The sequence below is a fragment of the Triticum dicoccoides genome, chromosome 7A (genome assembly GCF_002162155.2).
Source record: "Triticum dicoccoides isolate Atlit2015 ecotype Zavitan chromosome 7A, WEW_v2.0, whole genome shotgun sequence".
Classification (NCBI taxonomy): domain Eukaryota; kingdom Viridiplantae; phylum Streptophyta; class Magnoliopsida; order Poales; family Poaceae; genus Triticum; species Triticum dicoccoides.
Window position 1 is genome coordinate 325,386,958 of NC_041392.1, and position 12,059 is coordinate 325,399,016.

The window sequence follows — 12,059 nt, forward strand, 5'->3', positions numbered from 1 at the left end:
CGTCGCCGGCCGCCGTGGATCCTCGTCGTCGATTCGAGAGCTACCGGACGTCCCCGAGCCCGCTAACCATCCCTGCAGCTCCGCGGTGAGCCGCTGAACCGATTCCCCCTTGCCCCGTCGTCCCTAGCATCCTGTAGTTGCCGTCCCCTTGAGCTCCGAAGCTCGCCGCCGCCGTGCCTCGTCACCGCCGTGGCTGGAGCCGTTGTAGCTCGAAGCCGAGCACACCATCGTGCTCCACACCTCACCAGGAGCACGTAGCACGCACCAACGCCTCCCCTAGCACCCTGCATCGCCGATCCCGACCGCACCCGAACTCCGGCCGCCGCTCACGAGCTTGCCGTCGTCGGTACCGGCCACCACAGGCACGGCCACCACCACCGTTCGACGCGCGGGAGCAAGGGCTCTCCAACGAGCCCAAGCATGGCCTTGCCCGTGCCCTGTAGCGCGTTTCCGTGTCGCGCCGCCGTCTCGGGCCTCGCCGGCGTCATGTCGCCGGTGGGTTTGACCTGTTTGACCTGGGGTTTGACCCCCCCAGTGTCACTGACGCGTGGGCCCCGTCGGCCAGGTGGTCAGATTAGTGCTAATCACTGTTAGCTAACCCCCTGACACTGACCAGTGGGCCCCAGCGCCACTAATTCCTAATTAGGATTAAACTAACCCTGTTTAACCCCCCTGTCACTGACGTGTGGACCCCACACGTCAGGTTTGACCCCAGCCAGCCGCAGTTGACCGCTGACGTCATGCTGACGTCATGCTGGCGCAATATATATATTTCTGGATTTAATTTAAATCAGGAAATTCCAGAATATTATTTAAACTTCAAAAATTCATAACTTTTATCCTGTAACTCCAAATTAGACAAATTATATATGTAAAATGATCAGAAAAATCCAATCTATCCATCTGTACTATTTTCATGCATGATCAAACAAGTTAAATTGATGTTTTAAGCAGAACAAGGAAAAGCACTTTAAAAGGCCATGTTTGAGTTTGAAATTTGAATCTTTGATTCAAATTTGTTCAAACCCTTCTGGTTTTAGTTGCATTAGCCCAACACACTCATATTGCCATGTTTCATGCATGCATCATATTGTTGCACATTGTTTGGTGATGGTTGTGTATCGGTGTCCTTTGCGACAAGTTCTGCCTCCGAGGAGTACCGTGATTACCCTAACGAAGAACCGTATCAGTGCATCGAACCATCAGGCAAGCAACCAACCATTTGATCATATCGATACCATCCCATGTTCTCGCTCCTGCTCTCTTTTACTACATTAAGACAACGCGTTTCAAACTGCTGTGTGCTACGGTAGTTGAACCCATTTCCTCTGCATGACCTGTCATTGCCACAGTAACTAGATGAAACCCACTAACATGTGTAGGAGTTGATTGAGCCATATGTATGTGTTGTTCCTACCTTGCTATGCCTGCTATGCTTAGAGTCGTGTCAGGTCTGGTTCATCTGGGTGATGGCTAGAGTGAAATGATTATGTCGGTAATGAGAGTGGTGTGGTGAACACGATTTGGTAAAGGTATCGATGAGAGGCCATGTAGGAGTACATGGTGGGTTGTTTCATTGAAGCCGACCTTAAGCACTGAGATCTGTATGTGTGATTTAAGATACAGCTACTACCATGCATTGGGCCCTGAAATATGACCCCGCTCGACTTCTTATTCACCCTAGCTCTCTGTCCAGGAGTTGCAAGTAGTTTCTGGTGTTTGTAGCCTATTGGAGGCCGTGGACAGCGCTGACCATAGGGGTGGGCTGTGATGCGGTAGGTACGTGGCCGGGTGTACCGAATACCCGTTAGGTATCTCGGGAACCCTGTTCACATCGTTCGGGGCCGTATGGGAAACCTCGGCCGGACTCCCTGCGGATGGAACCTGGATAGGCGATAAACCTGGACTAGAGGCTTAAGTGTTTAGGTAGGTCGTGGTCTACACCCACGTCGGCTTTCGCTTGAAGTCTGCCGAGCACATGTCGTGTGCAGACGCTAAGTGGTGGAAACATGTATGAAGAAGTACACCCCTGCAGGGTTATCATGATCTATTCGAATAGCCGCGTCCGCGGTAAAGGACTACTTGGTTGCCTATACAGTTCATAGACAAGTAAATGGAAACTGCTAAAATTCTCAAGATAAGTGTGAGTGCCGAGGATGGCTCTTCCGTAGGAAGACGGAGGTGGATCCTCGGTAGTGTATTGAAGTGGTGAGTAGTGGACTCGTGTGCGCAAAACCATTTCAAGTTGAAGTATCGTAGGATAGTCTAGCCAAGAGTCAAAGCTGGCTTGCTGCAATAACTCCACCAACCCTTCTTGATAATATGCATGTATGTAGGATCTGATGTAAGTCTTGCTGAGTACCTTTGTACTCATGTTGCTATAATTTACATTTTACAGAAGACGCTGCAACCCCTTCTGATGGGTTCTATGTAGACGTTGACATCAACGAGTAGGCTAAAGACCCAGGTGTGACCCTGAGCTTGTGAAGGACCACATAGTATAGCCAGGCTTTCCAAGCCTCTTTTATTTTACTAGTTGTCTATACTCAGACAAGTTACTTCCGCTGCTGGTTTGTATGACTGTATGACTTGAATGCTGGGTCGTGTGACCCGTACCTTGTGTATGTTATGTATGGCTCTCTGAGCCTTAAATAAAGTACTTGTGTCGTAGAGTCATGTTGTGATGCTTCGTTGTATTTGCACATATCGAGCATATTGTGTGTATGATTGAAATGCTTGGTATGTGTGGGATCTGACTACCTAGTTGTTTATCTTTAGTAGCCTCTCTTACCGGGAAATGTCTCCTAGTGTTACCGCTGAGCCATGGTAGCTTGCTACTGCTCTGGAACACTTAGGCTGGCCGGCATGTGTCCTTCTTCGTTCCTGTGTCTGTCCCTTCGGGGAAATGTCACGCTTTGAGTACCGGAGTCCTGTTAGCCCGCTACAGCCCGGTTTACCGGAGTCCTGCTAGCCCAGTGCTACAGCCTGGACCCACTTGCTGATGACCGACACGTTCGAAGCTGGGTCATGGATGCCTGTCCCTGTAAGTCTGTGCCACTTTGGGTTTACGACTAGTCATGTCAGCCCGGGCTCTTTATCATATGGATGCTAGCGACACTTTCATATACGCGAGCCAAAAGGCGCAAACGGTCCCGGGAAAAGGTAAGACGACACCCGTGGGGATACCGTGCGTGAGGCCGCAAAGTGATATGAGGTGTTACCAGCTAGATCGATGTGACATCGAGTCGGGGTCCTGACAGCGTTGGTAGCTTTAGTTGCATTAGCCCAACACACTCATATTGCCATGTTTCATGCATGCATCATATTGTTGCACATTGTTTGGTGATGCCTGTGTATCGTTATCCTTTACGACAGGATCTGTCCCCGAGGAGTACCGTGACTACCCTAACGAAGAACCGTATCCGTGCATCGAACCATCAGGCAAGCAACCAACCATTTGATCATATCGATACAATCCCATGTTCTCGCTCCTGCTCTCTTTTACTGCATTAAGACAACGCGATTCAAACTGTTGTGTGCTACGGTAGTTGAACCCATTTCCTCTGCATGACCTGTCATTGCCACAGTAACTAGATGAAACCCACTAGCATGTGTAGGAGTTGATTGAGCCATATGTATGTGTTGTTCCTACCTTGCTATGCCTGCTATGCTTAGAGTCGTGTCAGGTCTGGTTCATCTGGGTGATGGGCTAGAGTGAAATGATTATGACGGTAATGAGAGTGGTGTGGTGAACACGATTTGGTAAAGGTATCGATGAGAGGCCATGTAGGAGTACATGGTGGGTTGTTTCATTGAAGCCGACCTTAAGCACTGAGATCTGTATGTGTGATTTAAGAATCAGCTACTACCATGCATTGGGCCCGAAACCAATGGACCCTCTCGGCTTCTTATTCACCCTAGTTCTCCGTCCAGGAGTTGCAAGTAGTTTCTGGTGTTTGTAGCCTACTGGAGGCTTAGGTGATTAGGTAGGTCGTGGCCGACACCCACGTTGGGCTTCCGCTTGAAGGTTGCCGAGTACATGTCGTGTAAGCGACGATAAGTGGTGAGAGCGTGTATGAAGAAGTACACCCCTGCAGGGTTAACATGATCTATTCGAATAGCCGCGTCCGCGGTAAAGGACTACTTGGTTGCCTATACAGTTCATAGACAAGTAAATGGAAACTGTTAAAAGCCTCAAGATAAGTGTGAGTGCCGAGGATGGCTCTTCCGTAGGAAGACGGAGGTGGATCCTCGGTAGTGTATTGAAGTGGTGAGTAGTGGACTCGTGTGCGCAAAACCATTTCAAGTTGGAGTATCGTAGGATAGTCTAGCCAAGAGTCAAAGCTGGCTTGCTGCAATAACTCCACCAACCCCTCTTGATACTATGCATGTATGTAGGATCTGATGTAAGTCTTGCTGAGTACCTTTGTACTCATGTTGCTATAATCTACATTTTTACAGAAGACGCTGCAACCCCTTCTGATGGGTTCTATGTAGACGTTGACATCAACGAGTAGGCTAAAGACCCAGGTGGTGACCCTGAGCTTGTGATGGACCACGTAGTATAGCTAGGCTTTCCAAGCCTCTTTTATTTTACTAGTTGTCTGTACTCAGACAAGTTACTTCCGCTGCTGGCTTGTATGACTGTATGACTTGTATGTTGGGTCGTGAGACCCGTACCTTTGTGTATGTTATGTATGGCTCCCTGAGCCTTAAATAAAGTACTTGTGTCATAGAGTCATGTTGTGATGCTTCGTTGTATTTGCACATATCGAGCATATTGTGTGTATGATTGAAATGCTTGGTATGTGTGGGATCTGACTATCTAGTTGTTTATCTTTAGTAGCCTCTCTTACCGGGAAATGTCTCCTAGTGTTACCGCTGAGCCATGGTAGCTTGCTACTGCTCTGGAACACTTAGGCTGGCCGGCATGTGTCCTTCTTCGTTCCTGTGTCTATCCCTTCGGGGAAATGTCACGCTTTGAGTACCGGAGTCCTGTTAGCCCGCTACAGCCCGGTTTACCGGAGTCCTGCTAGCCCAGTGCTACAGCCCGGACCCACTTGCTGATGACCGACACGTTCGAAGCTGGGTCATGGATGCCTGTCCCTGTAAGTCTGTGCCACTTTGGGTTTACGACTAGTCATGTCAGCCCGGGCTCCTTATCATATGGATGCTAGCGACACTATCATATACGTGAGCCAAAAGGCACAAACGGTCCCGGGCAAAGGTAAGGCGACACCCGTGGGGATACCGTGCGTGAGGCCGCAAAGTGATATGAGGTGTTACCGGCTAGATCGATGTGACATCGAGTCGGGGTCCTGACAGCGTTGGCATCAGAGCCGGACTACCTGTAGGTTCTCCAAGCCAAACTGGTCGATGTTGAGTCTAGAAATTCTTTAGTTATATGTAGGGGAATTGTTTGTGGGTTGGAACGTAAGGCTCTTTTTACTCCTTTATCTAATGACATTCTGATCTGAGTCAGTCTATTCTTCCACCGGGGGTTAAGGAATTAGGATCTATTCTCTCCATCAGGATCACGTGTTATTAATCAGTAGTACCTTATAGGTATGATGGATACAAGCCTAGTTCAGTTCTATTACCATATTATGTTGCTAGGATGGACTCAGAATTTGATATGATGATGTTGAGTGTGTATGAAATCCTTTGTCAAATGTCTCAAAATCCTTCTTGAGCATTTACAGCTGTTATGCTGCCGAAATTTTGCTAGAAATTCTAATGCCTTTGCATTATGATTGTGCTTTCAGATGGCCACTCGCGACCTCAATCAAGTGGTTCGCCTGACTCGATGCCTAGATGTACCCGGCCATACTGCCAAGTTGGTCAGGGTAATGACTGAGGCTGGATACCGCTGGTATCCTGAGTACACGGTCGAAGAGCAATTCCGAGACTTTAATCAAAGCCAGTATCTCTGCACTGTCAGGATATTTCCATCTTATCCTGGATCCACCGAGCCCCTTCACTGCTCCTATGGACTCGGGGTTACTATTGAGATGGCTGTGCAGGACGCCGCCTACTCTATGATGACCATCATGCGAGTCAGATCTGGTCTATTTCGGGACTCTGATTTCCGGTACATGCCAGGATCACTTCCGGGAGCACAAGGGTATCTCCAGGCTATCTACGCTGACCCCACCCAGGAGGATTCACGGACTCGCACCACTGCTGAGATGCTCGAGGATAAGGACCGTGAAAATCGGGCCTTGAGGTTAGAGCTCTTCAATACCCGTGCTGACCACTGGGCCACATTGACTCGGTTCGCACCGGCGGTGCAAGCTGGATATTCAGATATGCGCGATCTCTATCCTGTGAGATCTGCTCTGCCAGACGTGATGGGTTGGCGTGATGTAGGAGGCATCACCCCACCTCGCGGTCCCCGCAGGCCACCGTCTGTTGGTCCAAGACCTCATCCTAGCCCCTATGATCCACAAGCTCCGCGGGATCGTCTGTTTCCGGATGATCATGTTGAGCTTCCAGGCTATGGAGGGGACTTCTACGAAGACTACTACGGATCGGTCTGAGCTAGTGGTAGTATCGCTAGTTTGCTCTAGCTGTGTCGTCTATCGTCCCGCGTGATCGTGGGATATGACCTAGTTTGTACTCTTTCCGGAGGTGTAGAAAAATAATGTATAGGAGCTTGGAATGCCTCCGATGAGATGTAATCCTCTTTTCACCGTAATAGTACTTTGTTTGGTCTTGTACTAAACCCTGTATGGTGTGTATGACGATGGAATAAAAGAAGCAGTTTCTGTATCTACCATGTCATACGGATGATCATCTTGCATTCCGAGTTATTCCTTACATTTTGTATCCTATGTTGGAATTTTATCATCCTGACTAAATCATTGTCTTGTTTACCTAGGATGGTCAACACGCGCGCTAACCCTGCTCCTCAAGAGCAGGCCGAAGGCAGTGAAGTCAGGGATGCAAATCTGCCTCATCCTCCTTCACTAGCCGAGGTTATGATGGAAGCTGAGAGAAACAAGCGGGAGACCAACCGTTTGTTGGAGCGTATTGAACAGAACACAGCACACCATCAGAGGACTAACGTGGTGTCACTCAGTGATTTTATCAAATTACATCCACCCACGTTCCACCACTCCGTCGAGCCTCTCGACGCTGATGACTGGCTTCGCAATATCACTCACAAACTGCGTTCCGCGCTGGTAGCGGAGGCTGACAAGGTCACCTTTGCTGCATATCATCTTGAAGGCCCCGCCAGTCTATGGTGGGAGAATTATGGAGCTATGTGCCCAGCGGGCCATGTCACTACTTGGGCCGAATTCAGCGAGGCTTTCCGTGAACATCACATTCCGGAGGGTCTCATGGACCGTAAACGTGAGGAATTTTGCAGTTTCACCCAAGGCCGACTTTCTGTGGATGCTTACAGCAGGGAGTTTGGTAATCTCGCACGATATGCAACTGAGGAAGTGTCTACTGATGCCAAGAAGCAAGCAAGGTTCCGTAAGGGCCTTAGTCCCGAGCTTCGTCGTGACCTCCGTCTGCATGAGTGCACATCTTTTCAGAAACTTGTTAACAAAGCTATCAGTGCTGAAACTGGTCAGACTGACTATGACGCAACACGCAAGCATGGCCGTGACATGGGTTCCTCATCCGGTGCTGGTCCTCAGAAGCGCCGCGTGTGGGTACCCAACACCGCCCTGCCACCCAGGTTCACACCGAGGCCATCTTTCCAGGCGCCTTGCCCTGTTCAACAGTCTGCTCCAGCCAAGCCCTATGGGGGTCCAACCAACAATGCTCCTCCACGTACCAGTTCCGTGACTTGTTTCAAGTGTGGGGAATCTGGCCACTATATGCGTGAGTGTCCCCAGACCAACCCCAACCAGTCTGCTAAAGCTGTTGGCCGTGGCAAGCCGACAGGAAAAGTATTCCACGCCAAGCCGGTCACCGCTTCACGTGGCCATGTCAACTGTATCTCTGCCGAAGAAGCTCAAGAGGATCCCAACGTCGTTCTCGGTACGCTTCTTGTTAATTGCCACCCGGCATCTGTTCTTTTCGATACAGGAGCCTCTCATTCTTTTATATCTGAAAACTATGCTCGTTTGCATAACGTCGCTTTCGGTGATATGCCAACCTCTATGGTAATTCAAACTCCGGGATCCAAATGGCAAACTTCTAGAGTAAGCCATGGAAATGAAATCCAAGTCGACAGACTTGTTTTCCTCGCATCTTTGATAGCCCTTAAATCTTCAGATATTAATATCATTTTGGGTATGGACTGGATGTCAGCTCATCAAGCCAAAATTGATTGCTTCTCTAGGACTGTTCAACTCACCCATCCTTCGGGGAAGATAGTCAATGTCTTGACCCGAATAGCCAAGCGACAGTTATTTTCTCTTAACGCCAGCCCTTTGCCAGACCTTGAGGACATTCCGATAGTCCGTGACTTCCCGGATGTCTTCCCAGAGGAATTGCCAGGTGTTCCACCTGACAGGGATGTTGAGTTCGTAATAGACCTCATCCCAGGAACCGTTCCGATTGCTAGAAGACCCTATAAGATGGCACCCCTAGAACTAGCCGAGCTTAAGAAACAACTCGATGAGTCCTTGAAAAAGGGTTTCATCCGCCCTAGTTCATCTCCGTGGGCTTGCCCCGTCCTATTCGTCAAGAAGAAGGATGGTACGGACCGGATGGTTGTAGATTACCGACCTGTCAATTTGGTCACAATCAAGAACAAATATCCGCTTCCCAGGATCAACGACCTGTATGATCAGCTCGCTGGATCCTCAGTCTTCTCCAAGATGGATTTGAGGTTGGGCTACCATCAAATTAAAATCAGAAATGGGGACATTCCTAAAACGGCCTTTGTTACTCGTTATGGCCAATACGAGTACACCGTCATGTCCTTCGGATTAACCAACGCTCCAGCCACCTTTTCTCGGTTAATGAACTCAATCTTCATGGAGTATTTGGATAAATTCGTCGTAGTTTATCTCGATGATATACTCATCTACTCCAAGAACGAGGAAGAACATGCCGAACATTTAAGGCTAGTGTTGAAGAAACTTCGAGAGCATCGCCTTTATGCCAAATTTTCTAAATGTGAATTCTAGTTGTCAGAAGTGACCTATCTGGGTCATGTAATATCTGGTAAAGTTATTGCTGTTAACCCTGAGAGAGTTCAAGCCGTCCTTAATTGGACTCCACCCGAATCGGTCAAGCAAGTTCGGAGTTTTCTGGGCTTAGCGAGCTATTGTCGTCGCTTTGTCGAGAACTTCTCCAAGGTTGCTAAACCTCTAACCGAACTCCTCAAGAAAGATAAGAAGTTCGAATGGACTCCACAATGTGAGCACAGCTTTCAGGAACTGAAAAGACGCCTGACTTCTGCTCCCGTACTGGTACCGCCAGACTTCTCCAAGGACTTTGTTATCTACTGCGACGCCTCGCGACAAGGACTAGGTTGCATTCTCATGCAAGATCGACACGTAATTGCCTACGCTTCACAGCAATTGCACCCACATGAGGAGAATTATCCTACTCATGATCTAGAGCTTGCAGCCGTAGTCTATGCACTTAAGACCTGGCGACATTACCTCCTCGGTAATCGTTGCGAAATATTCACTGATCACCAAAGTCTGAAGTACATTTTCACCCAACCGGATCTGAATCTCAGGCAAAGACGTTGGGTTGAGTTGATCACAGACTTCGACTTAGGAATAACCTACACCCCAGGGAAAGCCAACGTCATGGCTGATGCGCTAAGTCGTAAATCTTATTGTAACAACCTGATGTTACAACAAAGTCAACCGCTTCTCCATGAGGAATTTCGGAAGCTTAACCTTCACATTGTACCTCAAGGTTTTCTTTCCACCTTAGTAGCAAAACCTACTCTTACGGATCAAATCATCGCTGCCCAAAAGCGAGATAAGGGAATATCTAAAATCAAAGAGAACATTGCTAGCGGAGGTGCTAGTTGTTTCTCCACAAATGATCATGGTGTTGTGTACTTTGAGAACCGTCTAGTGGTTCCCAAGAACCAGCATCTACGGCAGTTGATCCTTAAGGAGGCTCATGAATCTCCTCTCACCATTCATCCCGGTAGTACTAAGATGTATCAGGACCTACGCCAGAGGTTCTGGTGGACTAGGATGAAGAGAGAGATTGCTCAGTATATTGCAAATTGCGACGTCTGTCGTCGTGTAAAAGCAGAGCACCAACGGCCTGCTGGCACCCTTCAACCCTTAGCTATTCCTGAATGGAAATGGGATAAAGTTGGTATGGATTTCATTACCGGTTTTCCCAGGACCAAGAGAGGGAATAATGCTATTTTCGTCGTTGTCGATCGTCTTTCCAAAGTAGCCCATTTCTTACCTGTTCGTGAGAGTATAACCGCTAGTCAGCTGGCAGACTTATACATCTCCCGTATAGTGTCTCTTCATGGTGTTCCTTTGGAAATTAACTCGGATCGAGGAAGTCTTTTCACCTCTCGATTTTGGGAAAGTTTCCAAAATGCTATGGGAACCCGTCTCTCCTTTAGCACCGCCTTCCACCCTCAGTCGAGTGGTCAAGTGGAACGCGTCAACCAGATTCTAGAAGACATGCTTCGAGCCTCTGTTATCTCATTCGGAATGGACTGGGAGAAGTGTCTTCCATTTGCCGAATTCGCTTACAACAACAGCTATCAGTCTAGCTTGGGTAAAGCCCCTTTTGAAGTTCTCTATGGACGACGGTGTCGAACACCCCTTAACTGGTCAGAGACCGGGGAAAGACAATTCTTTGGCCCGGATATGATTCAGGAAGCAGAAGAACAAGTTCGTATCGTTCGTGAAAAGTTGAAAACAGCCCAATCTCGTCAAAAGAGTCAATATGACCGAAAACATAAGGCAATGACTTTCAAGGTTGACGAGAAGGCTTATCTTCGGGTCACCCCTCTGAAGGGAACCCATCGTTTCGGTATCAAAGGCAAATTGGCTCCTCGTTACATTGGACCTTTTCGCATTCTTGCCAAACGAGGAGAAGTTGCCTACCAGTTGGAACTACCTCCGCACCTCTCCAGAGTCCACGATGTCTTCCACGTTTCTCAACTCAGGCGTTGCTTCTCGGATCCTATCCGTGGAGTGGACCACGAAACGTTTGATCTCCAAGATAATCTTACATATCGAGAGTACCCCATTCGTATTCTCGATCAAACCGAACGTACCACCCGACGTCATAATATCAAGTTTCTCAAAGTACAATGGTCGCACCATTCTGAGGATGAAGCAACTTGGGAAAGGGAGGATCGTCTTCGACTTGAGTATCCCGCCTTCTTCCCGGAGGAACCCAAATCTCGGGACGAGATTCTTTTGAGTGGGGGTGAGTTGTCACACCCTAGCTAGTCATGCATCAGAGTGTGTGCATCATGTTTAAAATTCCATTTAATTTGAAATGGGGATTTGTGAAACCCTCAGAATCATTTTTGAAAATGACCCAAATAAAAATTTCTCCAAAAGGGTCCAAGAAAATGCTCATGTTGCTCTCTGAAAATATTGGACAGAGATAAAAATCAAATCAATATTTTTAAGAGCTCATAGGTATTTATTTTGGGCATTTGGATTTAATGCATAAATATTTGCTTTGGAAATATATTAGTTATATATATTAATATATGTCCAAATATTATGCCATTTATAAAGGAGCTCTGGAATAATATATCTAGCTCCTGCAAAAATTGGCATAAGGTAAATAAATGATTTAATATTTTATTTAAATCAAAACAAATGTCAGAAAATTTAAAAAACAGAAATAAATAAAAGGAGGAGCTTACCTGGGCTCCTCCCTGTCCGGCCCAGCCAGCAGGCGGCCCAGCCCACCACTGCAGCCCTCCGTCGTCTTCCTCCCCTCGCCCCGAAGCTGCTGCGTGCTCGCACGCGCACGGCCGCGCGGCCACCTCCTGCTTGCCGACGAGCTCCTGGCCGCGTGGACGACTTCCGCAGGCCGTCCCGATCCCCCTGACCCCCCCTCACTCTCCCGTGCAGCTCTTCCCTCTCTCCCTGCTTCGCCTCCCTCGCCCCCTCTCCCGAAGCAGAGCGCAGCCGCCG